The sequence below is a fragment of the Odocoileus virginianus genome, chromosome 28, assembly GCF_023699985.2.
Source record: "Odocoileus virginianus isolate 20LAN1187 ecotype Illinois chromosome 28, Ovbor_1.2, whole genome shotgun sequence".
In the NCBI taxonomy this organism is placed as follows: domain Eukaryota; kingdom Metazoa; phylum Chordata; class Mammalia; order Artiodactyla; family Cervidae; genus Odocoileus; species Odocoileus virginianus.
In genome coordinates, this window is record NC_069701.1 from 38758400 (window position 1) to 38777423 (window position 19024).

The 19024-nt window shown below is 41.1% G+C and overlaps 1 protein-coding gene and 1 pseudogene across 4 annotated transcripts in view; one reads left to right on the top strand and one right to left on the bottom strand.

Moving 5' to 3' along the window:
- The window catches only part of PC (pyruvate carboxylase), a 102068-nt gene that overhangs the window by 68712 nt on the left and 14332 nt on the right, over positions 1–19024 (bottom strand). The window contains exon 1 of one of the 4 annotated variants that reach the window (XM_070457689.1): positions 13645–13743. The exons of the other annotated variants lie outside the window; for them this stretch is intronic. The gene's annotated coding sequence lies outside the window, so the exon portion shown is untranslated. Of the gene's footprint in view, positions 1–13644; positions 13744–19024 lie in introns of those variants that run through there. 4 annotated transcript variants of the gene reach the window in all.
- On the top strand, positions 13932–15846 carry LOC110133658 (N-acetyllactosaminide alpha-1,3-galactosyltransferase pseudogene; annotated as a pseudogene).

The following is a 19024-nucleotide window of genomic DNA, read 5'->3' on the forward strand; positions in this document are numbered from 1 at the left end:
GCTTCCTTTCTGCAAGAGCTATGTCATAGATGAATGTTTTAAATGGGTCACAGAAAAGCACACAGTTTGGAATTCAGAAAATGACAAGGCCAAAAAAAAAAAGAGAGAGACAGAAAGAAAAAAGTTAGGAATTAAAGGGGTGGTGACTTAGCAGAACAAATGGCTAACACTATTCTCCCTTCTTATTTGCAAACAAGATAGATGAGATATTTGGACAAGAGGCACAACACATCCTAGGCTCCTGTCTTGGAGAAGGTGACTGAGAAGTTTTGGCAGGAAATGATGAAAGCCAAGCAAACTCCACATGCGGGGAAGATGATGAAAACAACAATGGGGCAAAGAGATTTCAAAAACGAAGCTCCTGGGCTTCCCCGGCGGCTCAGTGGTAAAGAATCCTCCTGCCGATGCAGGAGACCGGGTTTGATCTCTGGTCCAGAAAGATCCCACATGCTGCGGACCAACTAAGCCCATGCACTACAACTACTGAGTCCATGCTCTAGAGCCCAGAAGCTGCAACTACTGAGCCCAGATGTTTCAACTACCCAAGCTGACACACCTAGAGCCCGTGCTCATGCTCCACAACAGGAGAAGCCACTGCAACGAGAAGCCCGTGGGCCTCGGCGAGAGAGCAACTAGAGAGAAGCCCACACAGCCATAAACAAACAAATAAAAACATATTTTTTTAAAAGCAGCAGCTCCTTTGCAGATATATGGAATTGCTTTGAGGCCTCTAAAAGCTAAAGGCCACAGTCCAGGCAAGACCATGATATGAATTTCTTATCATTAGATACTACCTTTGTGATCAGAAAAGGCAAGCCAGGAAAAAAAAATATACCCAGCTTACAAATGTAACCTGTAGAGTTCTTACTGAAAGGCACATACTTTAGGGGATATATTTTGATACAATCTGGAACAATAGGTAATTATAGCTAACCTGCAACTGCCCACACTAATGAAATGGGAATAGCAGGCATAGGTAATTCAACAAATATTTATAGCATACTTCTTAAGCGCCTGGCAAGGTAGGGGAAGTAGAATTTTTTTAAAAAAAATTGTATTGAATCATGGTGAATTGATATGCTCAGAGACAGTACATGACCAAAGAGAACTGTTTAGCACGTGGGCCTGAAAATGTACATAAAAAGTGAGTACAAGCATGTATAAAACATACAGGTACAATGACAAACAGCAGAAATCAGTCTAATGTGATGGGAATAAACTTTCAGTTTGCTACTTTAGAACTGTTCCTTAGTTTTCTGTCACTATTTTAACCACTTTAAAGTATACACCTCAGTGATTTTTAGTACATTCAAAAGGTTGTGCAACCATCAGCACCAATTCCAGAACATATTCATCACCCACAAAGAAACCTGGTACCATTTACCCCATTCTCCCCACTTCCCCACCTGCTGGCAACCACCAATCTCCTTGCTGTCTCTATAAATTTGCCTATTCTGGACATTTCATATAAATTTCATCCAGTATGTAGCCTTTTGTGTCTGATCTCTTTAATGCAGCATAATGTTTTCATGTTCATCTATGGTTGTAACATGTATCATTCCTTTTTCTGGCTGAATACCATTCCATCAGTTCTGGATAGGCCACATTGTTTATCCACTCATCAACTGATAAACATCCAGGTTGTTTACACTTTGGGGCTATTATGAATAATGCTGCTATGAACGTTCGTGCATATGTGACATTTTAAAATACATTTTAAAGACATATTAACCATCCAGGCTGGCCTCCCTAGTTGTGCTTTAATTAAGTCAATAACTTGAACCCAACAGTCTGACCCCAGAGTTTGGCTCCCAATCACACCACTGTACTCCTTCATTTTCATTCTCTGATGTGGAAGGTAACAGCAATCCAGAAATGGGCTAGCTGGCAGAGGAAAGCCTCTGAAATTTAAAAGCCATTGTCAACAATCTACAAACAGGAAGAACCACAGCACGGATAGAAAACCACTCAATTGTACTCCTTCCTGTCCCCACGACCCAATAAAAGGGAGTTTACAGATAATCAATGGTAAACTCCACAGGCTGACCTTTTAGGTCCTCTGATAAAGCAACGATACTGCTATGTGCATTCATGCTGCTGTGAGGCTAAATGAGACAAGGGCTGACAGGTGGGCAAGTGCTTACTCAAACTCCAGCACACAACAGGCTTTCAGTAAAGGTTCATCTGTTCATATAAATAAAGTATAGAATTTAGGGTGCTAACTTTGGGTTCTGCTCTGCCCACTTGGAAGAGTTGGATGATGTCAAACCTACTTAAGATGAAAGAGTGGTGAGGAAGGCAGGAAACCAGAGCATGAAAAAATAGAAATGTTTGTAGAATTAGGACTAAGAGAAAGAACAGAAGAAAGTTACATGAAGAAACAGGAAGGGGAAAGCCTAAGAAAATGAAAACAAACATGAGGATCTATGTCTAAAATGGCCCCAAGAAGAGACTGATGGCATGTGGTGAGCACAACATGACAGGAAGCTATCAAAGGGACCAAAGAGGAACACTCGGAGAAGGGACAGAACCACTGGAGAGGCAGGAACGCTGCAGGGTGCAGAGATTCCAGGGCATCTCCCTGCCAGAGGAGAGGGAGCTGGAGAGCTGAGACCTCCTGGGGGAATGAGACCCTCTGCAGGTAGACAAGGGAGAGGGCAACTGGTGACACTGAAAAAGGCAGCGCACCACAGCACAGAACATGCCAGAAATGTGATGCTACAACTGCTAAACTCAGAAGGCAATTTATAGAACTGAGGCAATAAAAAATGCAAAACTCATGTGAAGAAAGTGGGAGGCAGATAAAGGAGCACGAGTAAAGGAGAATATGAAAAAGAAACAGGTATTTCAGAGGAAAGTTGTCTGTTAATTTTTCTATGTAATTATAAAATGGAGTTCCACAGAAAGTAATATAAATGTGGGAAATAATATGAACACACCAGTCAGAGATAGGAAACTTCACAGGATCCTCCTATTTTATTTTGTTTACACACAGGGTAAACTGCAGTTAGATTTGGTCGACTGTGGTTAGACTCTTGATCATACGCATGCGGCATGTGCGCTTAGCTGCTCAGTCGTGTCTGACTCACTGAGACTCCCATGGACTGTAGTCTACCAGGCTCCTCTGTCTGTGGATTTTTTTCCAGGCAAAAATATTGGAGTGGGTAGCCATTTCCTCTTCCAGGGGATCTTCCTGACCCAGGGGTCGAACTGAATCTCCTGTTGTTGTTGTTCGGTTGCTCATCATGTCCAGCTCATTGTGACTCCATGGACTGCAGCATGCCAGGTTTCCCTGTCGTTCACTATCTCCCAGAGTTTTCTCAAACTAATGTCCACTGAATTGGTGATTCCATTCAACCATCTCATTCTCTGTTGCCCCCTTCTCCTGCCCTCAATTTTTCCTAGCATCAGGGTCTTTTCCAGTGAGTCAGCTTTTTGCATCAGGTGGCCAAAGTACTGGAGCTTCAACTTCAGTATCCAATGAATATTCCAATAAATATTCAACATTGATTTCCTTTAGGATTGACCGCTTGGATCTCCATCCTGTCCAAGGGACTCTCAAGAGTCTTCTCCAGCACCACAGTTCGAAGGCATCAATTCAGCACTCAGCCTGTTTTGTTGTCTGACTCTCATATCTGTATATGACTACTGAAAAAACCACAGCTTTGACTATTTGGATATTTGTCAGCAAAGTAATGTCTCTGCTTTTTAATATGATGTCTACATTTGTCATTGCTTTTCTTCCAAGGAGCAAGCATCCTTTAATTTCATGGCTGCAGTTACTGTCCACAGTGATTCTGGAGCCCAAGAAAATAAAAGTCTGTCACTGTTTCCATTTTTACCCCATCTATTTGCCATGAAGTGATGGGACTGGATACCATGATCTTAAGTTTTTTGAATGTTGAGTTTTAAGCCAGCTTTTTCACTCTCCTCTTTGACCTTCATCAAGAGGCTCTTTAGTTCCTCTTCACTTTCTGCCATAAGGGTGGTGTCATCTGCATATCTGAGGTTATTGATATTTCTCCCGGCAATCTTGATTTCATCTTGTGCTTCATCCAGCCCAGCATTTCACATTATGTAATCTGAATGTAAATTAAATAAGCAGGGTGACAACATAGAACCTTGAAGTACTCCTTTCCCAGTTTGGAACAAGTCCGTGTTTCATGTCCGGTTCTAACTCTTGCTTCTTGACCTGCACAGAGGTTTTGCAAGAGGCAGGTAAGGTGGTCTGGTATTCCCAACTCTTTAAGAATTTTTCACAGTTTGTTGTGATCCACAAAGACAAAGGTTAAAGTGTAGTCAATGAAGCAGATGTTTTTCTGGAATTCTCTAGCTTTTCTATAATCCAACAGATGCTGGTCTTTGCTGAGCCATCGGGAAAGCCCAATTGTGGTGAATTTCAGCTCCTAGCACAGTAGCATCTACCCACCCCAAAAGCAGGCAACTGTGCCATTGTTCTTGCAGTACCTTGCACAGAGCTTGTGGAGTCAGGGTGGGTAGAAAGCACCCTGTCCTCCAAATACTGAGGACAGGACAATTACGATGGCCGCTTCTGATCACAGAGGTGCAGGCTAAGAAGCAGCCAGCCATTGCCATTGCACCCCACTCTCCCACTCCCCAACCCTGCTCCACTGCCACAAGCCCCTCCTCCTCCAGCTGAAATGGCTGCGAGGGGATTTTAAAGAGCCTGCACCATCTTTTCTCCTGCTTCATTTTTGGTTCTTTCTTCTTTTGGGAGTCAGATATTCAAGACTAGGCAATTTTTAAAACTGCATATACAGAAAAAATTAGAAAGTGATTGTGCATGCCCAGCAAAAGGGCTTTTCCAGGGAAAACATCTGGAAAGACCTTTCGTTTACACCTAAGGCTGATGTTTGGCACAGAGACAGCCCACAACAATCAAACAAATAAAAACAGAAAACCCTGGGAAAATGAGAGAATGATTTCCAGAGTTACTATATTATTAGAATCAACTGTCTGGTGTTCAACAAAAAAATCACAAGGCATACAAAGAAACAAGAAAGTATGACCCATTCAAGGGGAAAAAAACTAAAAAAATACTGTCCCTGAAAAAGATGTACATATGTACATACAAACTAGACAAAGACTTTAAAACAAGTATCTTAAAGATGCTCAAAGAACTAATAAAATATGTGGAGAAAGCCAAAAAATAAATGAAAATACCACATCAAGAAAGATGGAAAACCTCAAAAGAAACAAACAAAAAAAGTCTGGAGCTGAAGAGCACCATTACTGAAATGAAAAATCCACTAGAGGAATCCAAAGTAGATTTCAGCAGACAGAGGACAGAATCTGAAATTGAAGATAAAACAAAGGAAATTATCAAGCCTGATGAACAGGAGAAATAAATAAAGACTGAATAAAGGTGAACAGAGGCTAAGGGACCTGTGGAACCCCATCAAGCATACCAATATATACACTGTAGACATCTCAGAAGGAAAAGAGAGAAAAGGACAGAGAGATTATCTGAAGAAATAATATTCATAAATGTCCTAAACTTGATGAAAAACATAAACATTCAAGAAGCTCAACAAACTCCAAATAAGATGAAGAAGATAAGATGAAGAAGTCAAAGAGACCCATAATCAAACTTTCAAAAAGCAAAGAGAATTCTGAAAGCAGCAAGAGAGAAGCAAACTGTCCCATACTAAGTATCATCAATAAGATTAACTGCAGATTTCTCATAGTGAACCTTTGGACGCCAAAAGGCAGTGGTTCAATATATCCAAAGAGCTAAAAAAAACAAACCTATCAATCATAAATTCTATATCCAGCAAAACTGCCCTTAAAAAATGAGGGGGAAATTAAGATATTCCCAGACAAATGAAAGCTGAGGAAGTCTGTGACCACTGGAGCTGCCTTGCAAGAAATGCTCAAGGAAATCCTACAAGATTAAATAAAAGTATACTAAAAAAAAAAAAAGTATACTAGACAGTAACTCAAAGTCATATGAAGAAATCAAGATCTCAATAAAGTTAAGAACACTGACAATTATAAAATCTAGTACTATTGTAACAATAGTTTGTGACTATACTTTTCTTTTTCTACATGATTTAAGAGACTACAATGGACCCTGAACAACATGGGTTTGAACTGCATGGGTCCAGTTGTATAAAAATGTTTTTCAATAGTAAAAACTACAATATTACACAGTCCATGGTTGGTTGAATCATGGATACAAAGGAACCAGAGATACAAAGGGCCAACTTTAAGTTACACATGGATTAATCTCTGTACTGTTCAAGGGTCAACTGTAATACATTTTAAGAAAGAAAACTATTAGTGAAAAAAAAACTAGTATTACTGTAACTTTGTAACTTCAAATCTTGTTTTCTACATAATTTAGTAAACAAATTCAATTACAAAATTATTAGTTTATGTTTGGGGGCACACAACATATAAAAATGTAATCTTATGACAAACCAACTAAAAGTGGTAGGAAGGGAGCTATAAAGGAGCAGTTTTTGTATGGTGTTGAAGTTAAACTGGTATAAATTCAAATTTTGTTACAACTTTAGGATTTTAAATGTAATCTCCATGGTAACCATAAAGAAAATAGATACAGAATATACACAAAAGCAAATGAGTTAGGAATTTAAACATTTCACTACCAAAAAGCTACTAAATACTAAAGAAAACAGTAACACAGGAAATGAGGGGCAAAAAAGGTATAAGTCATATAGAGAACAGACAGCACAATGATAGAAATTTAAGTCCCTCCTTATCAGTAATTTATTTAAATGTACATGGATTAAACTCTCCAATCAAAAGACTGGAATTGGCAGAATGGATAAAAACACATGACCCAACTGCATGCGGCCTATAAGAGAGTCACTTGAGATCCAAAGATACAAACATATTGAAAGTGACAGGATGAGAATGGCATTTCATGCACAGTAACCAGAACAGAACAGAAGTGGCTATTCTAATATCAGACAAAACAGACTCTAAATCTTAAAAAAAGTTAAAAGAGACAAAGAAGGACATTATATGTTAATAAAAAGTTCAATATAGCAAGGAAATATAACAATTGTAAACATTTACACAGCTAATAGGAGACCATCAAACTGTGAAGCAAAAACTGACAAAACTGAAGAGGTACGTAGACAGTTCTATAATAATAGTTAGAGACTTCAGTACCAGCAATAGATAAAACAACCAGAGGAAATAGAGGACTTATACAACACAATAAACCAGGCAGATCTAATAGACATAAAAATCATACTACCCAACAACACAACATTTCTCTCAAGTGTACATGGGACATCTTCCAGGACACACCAAGTATTACAACACTGATTAAGTCTCAACTGATTTAAAATATATGTATCATACAAAGTTATTTTCTCCTACCATAACAAGATGAAGTTAAAAATAATAAAAGGGAAACTGGAAAACTCACAAATTTATGGAAATTAAACAACATATTTTCAAACAACCCATTACTCAAAGAAGAAATCACAAGGGAAATAAAATGTGTAGAGACAAATGAAACCAAAAACATAACATACCAAAACTTACATGATGCAGTGAAAGCAGTACTGGGGGGAAATGTATAGCTATAAATGCTTACGTTAAAAAACAAGAAAGACCAGCTTCCCTGGCAGCTCAGTGGCAGAGAACCCAGCTGCCAATGCAAGAGACCTAGGTTCAATCCCTGATCCAGGAAGATCCCACATGCCACGAAGCAACTAAGCCCGTGTACCATATCAATTGAGCCTGGGAACCACAACTACTGAAACTAATGAAGCCCAAGCCCCTAGAGCCCATGCTCTACAATAAGAAAATACACCGCAATGAGAAGTCTGTGCACTGCAACAAAGAGTAGCTCCTGCTTGCTCCAAAGAGAGAAAAGCCCAAGTGCAGCAAGGAAGACCCAGCACAGTCAAAAATAAATAAACAAAATTATATATAAAAAAAAAAACAAGAAAGACCTCAATCAACAACCTAACTGTATAACTTGCTGCTGCTGCTACTGCTAAGTTGCTTCAGTCGTGTCCGACTCTGTGCAACCCCACAGACGGCAGCCCACCAGGCTCCCCCATCCCTGAGATTCTCCAGGCAAGAACACTGGAGTGGGTTGCCATTTCCTTCTCCAATGCATGAAAGTGAAAAGTGAAAGTGAAGTCCCTCAGTCGTGTCCGACTCTTAGCGACCCCATGGACTGCAGCCTACCAGGCTTCTCCGTCCATGGGGTTTTCCAGGCAAGAGTACTGCAGTGGGGTGCCATTGCCTTCTCCAACTGTATAACTTATGGGACAACAAAAAAAGAAGAACAGCTAAACCCAAAGCCAGCAGAAGGAAGACAGTAACAAAGATTAAGAGCAAAGATAAATGAAATTGATAACAGAAAAACAATAAAGAAAATCAATGAAACCAAAAGTTGCTTCCTAGAAAAAGATCAACGAAATTAACAAACCTTTAGCTAGATGAACTGAGAAAAATAAGAAGACTCAAATTATTTGAAATCAGAAATGAAAAGGGGGACATTACTACCAATTCTACAGAAATAAAGAGGATTGTGAGAGATAACTATGTACAATAGTACACCAACAAACTGAATCACCTGGATGACATGGATGAATTCCTAGAAACATAAAGTCATCAAGATTAAATCACGAAGAAGTAGAAAATCTGCATTGACCTATAACTAGTTAGAAGATTGACTCAGTATTCAAAAATCTCCAACAAAAAAAATCCTGGATCTGATGGCTTCACTGGTGAATTCTACCAAACATTTAAAGAATACCAATCCTCCTGAAACTTTTCCAAAAATTGAAGAGGAGACACTTACCAACTCATTCTATGAGGCTAGCACAATCCTAAAAACAAAGTCAGAAAAAGACCCTACAAGAAAAGAAAACTACAGATCAATATCCCTTATGAACACTGATGTAAAAATCCTCAAAAAATATTAGCAGACAGAATTCAGAGGCATATTAAAAGGATTATACACCAGAACACAGTAGGATTTACTCCTGGAATGGTAGTAAGGATGGTTCAGCATATATAAAGATATATCAATGTAATATGCCACATTAACAAAAGGGAAGAAAAGCCACCTGATCATCTCAATTGATGCAAAAAAGCATTTAATAAAATTCAATACCGTTTCAGGGTAAAAAACACTCAGCAAAATAATAATAGAAGTAAAATACCACCACATAATAAACTCTATTCATGACAAAACCACAGCAAACACAATACACAATGGTCAAAGACTTAAAGCTTTTCCTGAAATCAAGAAGGATGCCACTTTCTCCACCCTATTCAACACAATTACTAGGAGTTCTAGCCACAGCATTTAGTAAAGAAAGAAAAATTAAAGGCATCCAAATTGGAAAGGAAGATCTGTTTGCAGATATGATCTTACATATAAAAATTCAAGATTCTACTAAAAAACTGTTAGAGCTAATAAATGAATTCAGCAAAGTATCAGGTTACAAAGTCAGCACACAAAAGACAGTTGTATTTGTATACACGAACAATTAATAATCTAAAAAGAAAATTACAAAACCAATTCCATTTACAATAGCATCCAGAAGAATAAAACACTTAGGAATTAACCAAGGAGGAGTACAACGGAAACTATAAAACGCTGCTGAAAGAAATTAAAGAAGACATAAATAAATGGAAACTCATCCCATGTTCATGGATTGAAAGACTTTTGTTGTTGTTCAGTCGCTCAGTTGTGTCTGACTTTTTGTGACTCCAAAGACAGCAACACACCAGGCTTCCCTGTCCTTCACCATCTCCCGGAGTTTGCTCAACTTATGTCCACTGAGTCCGTGATGCCACCCAACCATCTCATCCTCAAGACTTAATACTGTTAAAATGTCAATACTACTGAAAGCAATCTACATATTCAAAGCAATCCCTATCAAAGTCCTAAAGGCATATTTTTTGGTAAAAATAGAAAAACCCATCCTAATGGTATCTCAAGTGACCACAAATAGCCAAAACAATCTTGAAAAAGAAGAACAAAACTGGAGTATTGCAAAGCTATAATAACCAATTACAGTGTGGTATTGGCATAAAGATAGACATATAGACCAATGGAAGGGAACAGAGAGCCCAGAAATAAATTCTCACATGTATGGTCAAATGATTTTTGACAAGGATGTCCCAAGAGTGTTAATCAGGGAAAGGACAGTCTTTTCAACTAATAGTGTGAGGGAAACTGGATATCCACATCCCAAAGGATGAAGTTAGACCCTTACCCATACCATATATGGATCAAGGACTTAAATGTAAAACCCAAAACAACAAAACTCTTAGAAGAAAATAGGACAAAAGCTTCATGACTTTGGACATTGGATTCTCTGATGACATCAAACTCACAAATAACAAAAGAAAAAACAAATTCATCTTCATGAAAATTTTAAAATTTTGTGTATCAGAAGACATTATTCACAGAATAAAAAGGCAATCCACAGAAAGGTAGACAATATTTACAAATCATATATCTGATAAAGGGTTAATTATCAGGTGGCTCAGTGGTAAAGAATCCACCTGCCAATGCAGGAGACACAGAAGATGTGGGTTAGATCCCCGGGTCAGGAAGATCCCCTGGAGTAAGAAATGGCAACCCACACCAGTATTTTTGCCAGGAAAAGTCCATGGACAGAGGAGCCTGCAAGCTGCAATCCATGGGGTCTCAAACAGTCAGACATGACTAGACACGCATGCAACCAGAATACAGACAGAAACTCCTAAAACTCAACGACAAAAAAACAAGTCAAATCAAAAATGAGTAAAGGACTTGGATAGACATTTATCCAAAGTAGATGCATAAACGGCCAATAAGCACATGAAAAGATGGAAAGTATAATGATAGTTGTCAGGGCCTGGCAGGGAAGGGAAAATGAAAGTTATTGTTTAATGGAGAGAGTTTCTGTTTTACAGGATGAAAAGAGTTAATGGGGAGAGATTGTGAGGTCGGTTGCACAACAATGTGAAATGGACTTAATACCACTGAACTTTATACTTAAAAATGGGTGGGAGAGTAAAGTTTGTGTGTATTTTACCACAATTAAAAAAAAAAAAAGGAAAAATAAATAAATAGCCTTCCTGGTATCCAGACAACATAGTGTGTGTTAGTCCCTCAGTCGTGTCTTACTTTGCGACCCCATGGACTGTAGCCTGGCTGTCCATGGAATTCTCCAGGCAAGAACACTAGAGTGGGTTGCCATTTCCTTCTCCATGGGATCTTCCTGACCCAGAGATTGAACCCAGGTATCCCGCACTGCAAGCAAATTCTTTACCGTCTGAGCCATCAGGGAACCCCAGGCAACAAAAGGACAATATTAAACGGTTTTTAAGAAATACAAAAACAAACAAGAATCAGGTCAGCCTGAAAGATCAATTTGGCAGTTGCAGAATGACAGCAGGATCTCCCCAGGAATGCAAAAAATGTGTGAACTGTGGGCAATTTCAGAAATCAAAAGGCCAAAATATTTAGAAAAAGATCTACGTGAAAATAAGAATCTGCAGCCAGAGTCAAAGGGGACCAGGGACTAAAATAGGATAATTTCATTTTGAAAATCACTGAATACATTGTGCTATTAATAACTGTGCTATTCTGCTCTCAAAAGCAGCTCTATCTACATAGAGTATGCTAGAGTGGACCTAGCCCTTGGCAAGACCCACCTGGTACAGATGTTGCTGTTCACTTGCTCAGTCATATCCGACTCTTTGCAACCCCATGGACTGCACCAGGCCAGGATTCCCTGTCCATCACCAACTCCTGGAGCTTGCTCAAACTCATGCCCATCGAGTCGGTGATGTCATCCAACCATCTCATCCTCTGTCGTCCTATTCTCTTCCTGGCCTTCAATCTTTCCCAGCATCAGGGTCTTTTCCAATGAGTCGACTCTTGGCATCAAGTGGCCAAAGTATTGGAGCTTCAGCTTCAGCATTAGTCCTTCCAATGAATATTCAGGGTTGATTTCCTTTTCAGATTGACTCTTTTGATCCCCTTGCAGTCCAAGGGACTCTCAAGAGTCTTCTCCAACACCACAGTTCAAAAGCATCAATTCTTCAGCGCTCAGCCTTCTTTACATCCAACTCTCACATCTGTACATGACTACTGGGAAAACCAAAGCTCTGACTATACAGACCTTTGTCGGCAAAGTATTGTCTCTGCTTTTTAATATGCTGTCTAGGTTGGTCACAGCTTTTCTTCCAAGGAGCAAGTGTCTTTTAATTTCATAGCTGCAGTCATCTTCTGCAGTGATTTTGTAGCCCAAGAAAATAAAGTCTGTCACTATTTCCAATGTTTCCCCTTCTACTTGCCATGAAGTGATGGGACCAGATGCCATGATCTTTGTTTTTTGAATGTTGAGTTTTAAGCCAGCTTTTTCACTCCTCTCTTTCACCTTCTTCAAGAGGCTCTTTAGTTCCTCTTCACTTTCTGCCATAAGGGTGGTGTCATCTGCGTATCTGAGGTTACTGATATTTCTCCCAGCAATCTTGATTCTGACTTATGCTCCATCCAGCCCGGCATTTCTCATGATGTACTCTGCATATAAGTTAAATAAGCAGGGTAACAATATACAGCCTTGATGTACTCCTTCCCAATTTTTTTTTTTCTCCTTTCCAATTTTGAACCAGTCCGTTGTTCCATGTCCGATTCTAACTGTTGCTTCTTGACCTGCATCCAGGTTTCTCATCAGGCAGGTAAGGTGGCCTGGTATTCCCATCTCTTCAAGAATTTTCCACAGATTGTTGTGATCCACAGTCAAAGGTTTTAGTGTAGTCAATGAAGCAGAAGTAGATGTTTTTCTGGAATCCTCTTGCTTTTTCTATGATCCAACGGATGTTGACAATTTGATCTCTAGTTCAAATGTCTACAAAATCAAGAGGGGCAGACCCCAGGGATTCCATCATCCATTATAAACTCACAAAGTGGCCTCTCAGACAAATCAGGGTCACGTGAGTTTGAAATGAGTGAGTCAGATTACCTGGCCAGACTCAAGCATCAGAGTACTGCAATTCTGATGAAACAGCCCAAACTGCCTCTAAAACATCACTGTGATGCTGGTGGTCTTATTCTCAAATGTGAAACCCGAATACCAACGGGAATGGAAGCCATATCCCTAGGGACTCCATCTCAGAAGCACTACTTTAAAGTTAAATAAGATATTTTCTACCTGGGCTAGATAACCATTCATCTCTCCTGCTAAAAACAACTAAAAATGCTAGATAAAATACATGTGTACCTTTATGTATATACATTTAAATTTTTTTTCCTAAAAGCATAGACAAGTTAGTAAGAACATAAGGAACACCACTTGGACCAAAATGTCAACAGAGACAGAAACCCAGACAGGCAAGTAAACATTGATATTTTGCCCTGAGGGCACTGGCAGAATCAAGGTAAACCTGTGATTCAGCTTTCAAAGTTTAAAAGGGCACATGGGCAGAGCCCAGAGTCCACCCAAGGTGGGAGGTCAAAGAAGACCTTACCTCCAGTGAAGTGGGGACTTCCAAGGATGCTCCCTCAGAAAATGAGTCAAGTAGAAATAAATCTGATCTACTTCTCCTCACGCCCAAAAGCTACCTGCACAAAAAATCAAGTGTCTATCTTTGGCACTGACCAGTTGGAGAAACAAAAAAACTCACCCTAAGAAGTTGCAATCACAAGACAACCATCGACTAGCGCGCCGGGCCTCCCAGCGGCCGTGTCCGGGACGGGACCCGCTCTGCACAAACAGCCGCGGGCCGGCCCGAGCGGGGAGCTTGCAGCCCGCTGCCCAGCGCCCGCCGGCTCCCTCGCGCCCCTGCCCGCCACCCCGGAGGAGCACCCGGCGGCCGGCAGACAGGAGCGCAGACGGCACACCCCGCCCCGGCACGCCCCGCGGGGCTCGGGCGGAGGCAGCGCGCCGACTGTTCGGGCAGCCGAGGACGCCGCCGGGACCGGGAGCCGAGGCGCCGGCCAGCCCCCAACGCGCCTATCTTCCCGCGGATCAGAACGCTGAACCTTCGCTTCCTCCCAGCCCTGCCTCCTTCTGCAGAAGGGAGCTCAATAGAACTTGGTACTTTTGCCTTTTACTCTGGGAGGAGAGCAGCAGACGATAAGGAGAAGATAATGAATGTCAAAGGAAAAGTGATTCTGTCAATGCTGGTTGTCTCAACTGTCACTGTTGTGTTTTGGGAATATATCCACAGCCCAGAAGGCTCTTTGTTCTGGATAAACCCATCAAGAAACCCAGAAGTTGGTGGCAGCAGCATTCAGAAGGGCTGGTGGTTTCTGAGATGGTTTAACAATGGTTACCACGAAGAAGATGAAGACACAGACGAAAAAAAAGAACAAAGAAAGGAAGACAAAAGCAAGCTTAAGCAATCGGACTGGTTCGACCCATTTAAACGCCCCGAGGTTGTGACCATGACCGACTGGAAGGCTCCTGTGGTGTGGGAAGGCGCTTATAACAGAGCCGTCTTAGATGATTATTATGCCAAGCAGAAAATTACCGTCGGCCTGACGGTTTTCGCTGTCGGAAGATACATTGAGCATTACTTGGAGGAGTTCTTAACGTCTGCTAATAAGCACTTCATGGTTGGCCATCGAGTCATCTTTTACATCATGGTGGATGATGTCTCCAGGATGCCTTTGATAGAGCTGGGTCCTCTGCGCTCCTTCAAAGTGTTTGAGATCAAGCCTGAGAAGAGGTGGCAGGACATCAGCATGATGCGCATGAAGACCATCGGGGAGCACACTGTGGCCCACATCTAGCATGAGGTTGACTTCCTCTTCTGCATGGACGTGGACCAGGTCTTCCAAGACAAGTTTGGGTTGTCTTTGGGTTGGAATCCCGACGAGTTCACCTACGAGAGACGGAAGGGGTCTGCAGCATACATTCCCTTTGGCGAAGGGGATTTTTATTACCACGCAGCCATTTTTGGGGGAACACCTACTCAGGTCCTTAACATCACCCAGGAATGCTTCAAAGGAATCCTCAAGGACAAGAAAAATGACATAGAAGCCCAATGGCATGATGAAAGCCATCTAAACAAGTATTTCCTTCTCAACAAACCCACTAAAATCTTATCCTCGGAATACTGATGGGATTATCATATAGGCCTACCTGCAGATATTAAGCTTGTCAAGATGTCTTGGCAGACAAAAGAGTATAATGTGGTTAGAAATAACATCTGACTTTGTGCCAGTACATTTCTGAATTTGAGAGAGTATTATTCTGGCTACTTCCTCAGAAAAGTAACACTTAATTTTAACTTAAAAAAAAATACTAACTAAAGACCAACACAGCAAGTACATATTATTTCTCCTTGTAACTCTGAGCCTTGTAATACGGGAGAATGAACCTGTGGTAATCAGATGTAAATTCCCAGTGATTTCTTATCTATTCTCAGTTGTGGGGGTGGGGAACGGATATACTATCAGTTGAACCAAAAAAAAAAAATTTGTCATAGACAAAGAAAAAGCCAGAAGCATTCTACATGTGCCAATTGACTTACTGGAGAGAAGTATGCAAAGGTAAGTGTTTGGCAACAAGATAACGATTGTGAGGGGCTATCCTCTTGATTTCAGTGTCTTCCTGTCACTGCTGGGTCTGAAGCAACTCAGAGTTGCTTTTGCAGCAGGAGAACTCTTAGGAGGACAATCTATCTTGGTGATCCTCAAGTGGTTTAGTCAATGTCCTTTCCTTATCAGGACATTGTTTGGCTTCTGTGCCAAGACTGGTCAAGATTCCCAGTGCATATGGTGAAGATGTTGGGAGCCACAGGCAATCTGAGGGAGCCAGTGGATGCTCAGCGCGAAATGAAAACAAAGCCTCCAAGTAAGTTGGCCGTGAAATAAGCAAAGAGAGAGTAGAAAGACAGGGAGCTGATCACTGTGGGGCAGGGCCTCCTCTGAGGGGCACAGGGCATGCAGTTGGCACATAAATACGGCATGGATCCAGGCAGTGTGGGTGGTCTCCAGTCTCCTCAACCATGATGACAGCCAGAGCAGTGTTGTCTTATAAGATGCTGCTTGTTTTGGCCAAGTCATATTCAGTATGCCAGACTCTGGAACTTGAGTCTTCAGATCCTTGGCCAGAGGAAGTGGATGGTGTCTGAGGAAACAAAAACCTGTAGGGGACTGAAGAGGATTGCCAGGACTTACACTTCCCAGACCTGGGTTTCATGATAGTCAGTTGTCAGCAAGTCCCGCCACCACTTGCTCTAACCCTCAGCCCATCCAGCCCCACGTTGGAGGGCTGCTATCAAGGAACCTCTCATTTCCCCTTGCCCCACCTGCACTACTGAAGTATAACAACCAGACATGTTTAATAAAATGGTTAGTTGATTTTATGTCAAAAGTAGAGGGGATGGCGATGGGAGATCCAGTCCTTGTGACTGAACAACTTACCACTCGACTCCTTTCTCTGAGAGAAGCTATGAAATCTTATATATTATTTAAACTTAAACAAGTCAGTGTAACGGGAGAAGAGAGGCAGCATTTATATATGCAGGCATGTTTATATTTTGCTTGTGTTCCGGTTTACATCATTGCTTCCCATTTTCAAGCAGTTGACTTAAAGGGCCACCTCACTGGCTTGATGCTCAGCCGTGCGGGCTGCTTTGATAAAATGAAACCTCCATTTTCTCTACTGTTTTACTGTGCCTCCTACTCTTCTGTTCTTGCCAAAATTTTTCACAACCCAGTAAAACAAAAGAAAACCAACAAAAATCCTGAAAAAGTGGGCTTGCAAAAGAAAAAGATCAAAAGTCAGTTAGGACTCTTGATTCTGTAAAATTCAAGTTTTGGGGGATCCATTCTGGACTAGGGAGAGTTCATGATTTAAGTCTGAAAGCAAAGGAATGATGTATCTTCAAAGATCAGAAAGGAATGAAAAGGAATGAAGTTTCCTTTCGAAGGGATCTTGATTTTTTTTTTTAAATTCACTTAAATTTAAAATCCAGGTGGACAAAGTAAAAAATCAATAGTTCAATGTTAAAAAACTAAAATAAAATTCCTGATTTACAATTAAATAAATTATTTTCTCAATAAAAAAAAAAAAAACAAACAAGACAACCATCACAGATTTGTGGTTCAAATTCCCACCACGGGTGGTCAGAAAACAAGGCTCTATACTGCTGGTGGGAAGCAGGATAAATTAGTACAACCACATTTGAATAGTTTTGCATAACCAGGAAGAGTGAGACATGGCAGAAATTCCACTTCTAGTTTACAACTTGGAAAAACTATATAATGTGCACAGCAGGGTTATTCCTAAGAGCAAACACAGGGGAGCGGCTCACAGGCTTCCTGGCAGCAGGAACGACAGGAACTCTGCAGTGCATTCATTCAGTGGAGAGCTGCGTAACAGTGCAAACTCAAGGAGTCACACATGTGCTCCTGGATGTGAACAGAGCCACAGAAAACTACAGTACCACTCCAGGTCTGTGATGTTCAAAGCCAGGCACAGCTAAATAATATATTGTCTAGAAATTGTTCATGAGTGGTAGAACTATCGAGAAAATCAAAAGAATGATTACTACAAAAGTCAGAACAGTTGTGGGGGTCAGGGCACTTAGGGCACTTCTATGGTTACAACCTTTTATTCCTTAACTTGGAGGAAGGGAACATATATGTTCATTTCATTATTTTGTTGTGTGTGTGTGTACTTATTTAACATATGTCTTCTGGGGACTTCCCTGGTGGTCCGGTGCTTAAGACTGTGTATTTCCAACGCAGGGGATGTGGGTTCCATCCCTATTTGGGGAACCAAGATCCCATATGCCCAGTGGTGTGGCCGGGGGAAAAAAAAAAGTCTTCTGTGTGATATATTTTGCAATAAACATATGGCAAAAAGAAAAAAAACTATGGAATGCTACACAGCTGTTAAAGAATGAGGCAGACATCTGTCCTGATATGGGAAGATCTCCAAGATACACTGATTAATGAAAAGCACACAGGCAAAGAGAGGATGTAGGAGGAAAAAAGAACGGAAATATACTTCTTTTAAATGGCCATATCATCTCTAAAAGGATAGATAAGACACTTTAACCAGCTCTAAGGAGCTGAACCGGGTTATAAGGAAGAGAAAGCAAAAGGACATTTTTATACATTTAGACATTTGTACCAGGCACAAGTAGTACTGAGCTAAAATATAAAACATTTTTAAGTCAAGTCCTAATCCGCTGGGTTGCTGCTTGGTAACCTGTTAAAAAACTCTACCAGGTTCAAGGGTGGTGCCTCTGGCTGTTACCTGGGTCACACCTGGGCTTCCTTCGCCTTATCAGTAATTGTTTCACCAAATCTCAGGTTTCAGAGTTGGAAGCTCCTCTGTCATCTCACAAGATTTCACAGCAAGGGTACAACTCCAGTCCATCCAAGCCCAGAATCCCACAAAGACCCTGTGATGTTGTGATATAATAAAAAATATGTATTTGGTCTTTGTCCTAGGTTCCTGGAGCAAGAGTTTCTAAAACCCTTGGAATTTCCTGCATGATGAGGTGAGAGGAGCATCTTTTGTTATTTGCAAAACCCCTTTTCAACCACCTGCGCTTATGCTAACACACTGACTCGGTGAGCCCCTAGATACAGCTTCAGGATGGAGGCAGGTTGCCAGAGGAAGCAACCGTGTGATTAGAGGATTGGATTTTCCGCCCTATCTCCAGACTTCTAGGAAAGGGAGAGGAACTGGAGATTGAGTTAGACACCAATGGCTGATGATGCCCACACAATGGAATCTCCACAAATACTCTAAACAACAGCGTTCTGGGAACCTCCTGGTTGGCGACTGCCAGAAGGGTGAGGCACCCCAGCTCCATGGGGACAGAAAATCCTATGCCTGGATCCTTCCAGACCTCACCTAAAGTACCCCTTTATCTGGAAGTTTATTTGTAACCTTTAAATTACATCAGTAAATATAAGTTAGGTGCCTTTCTGAGCTCTAGGAGCCATTACAGAGGAGAAGGGGACGACAGAGGATGAGCTGGTTGGATGGCATCACCGAGTCGATGGACGCGAGTCTGAGCAAGCTCCGGGAGTTGG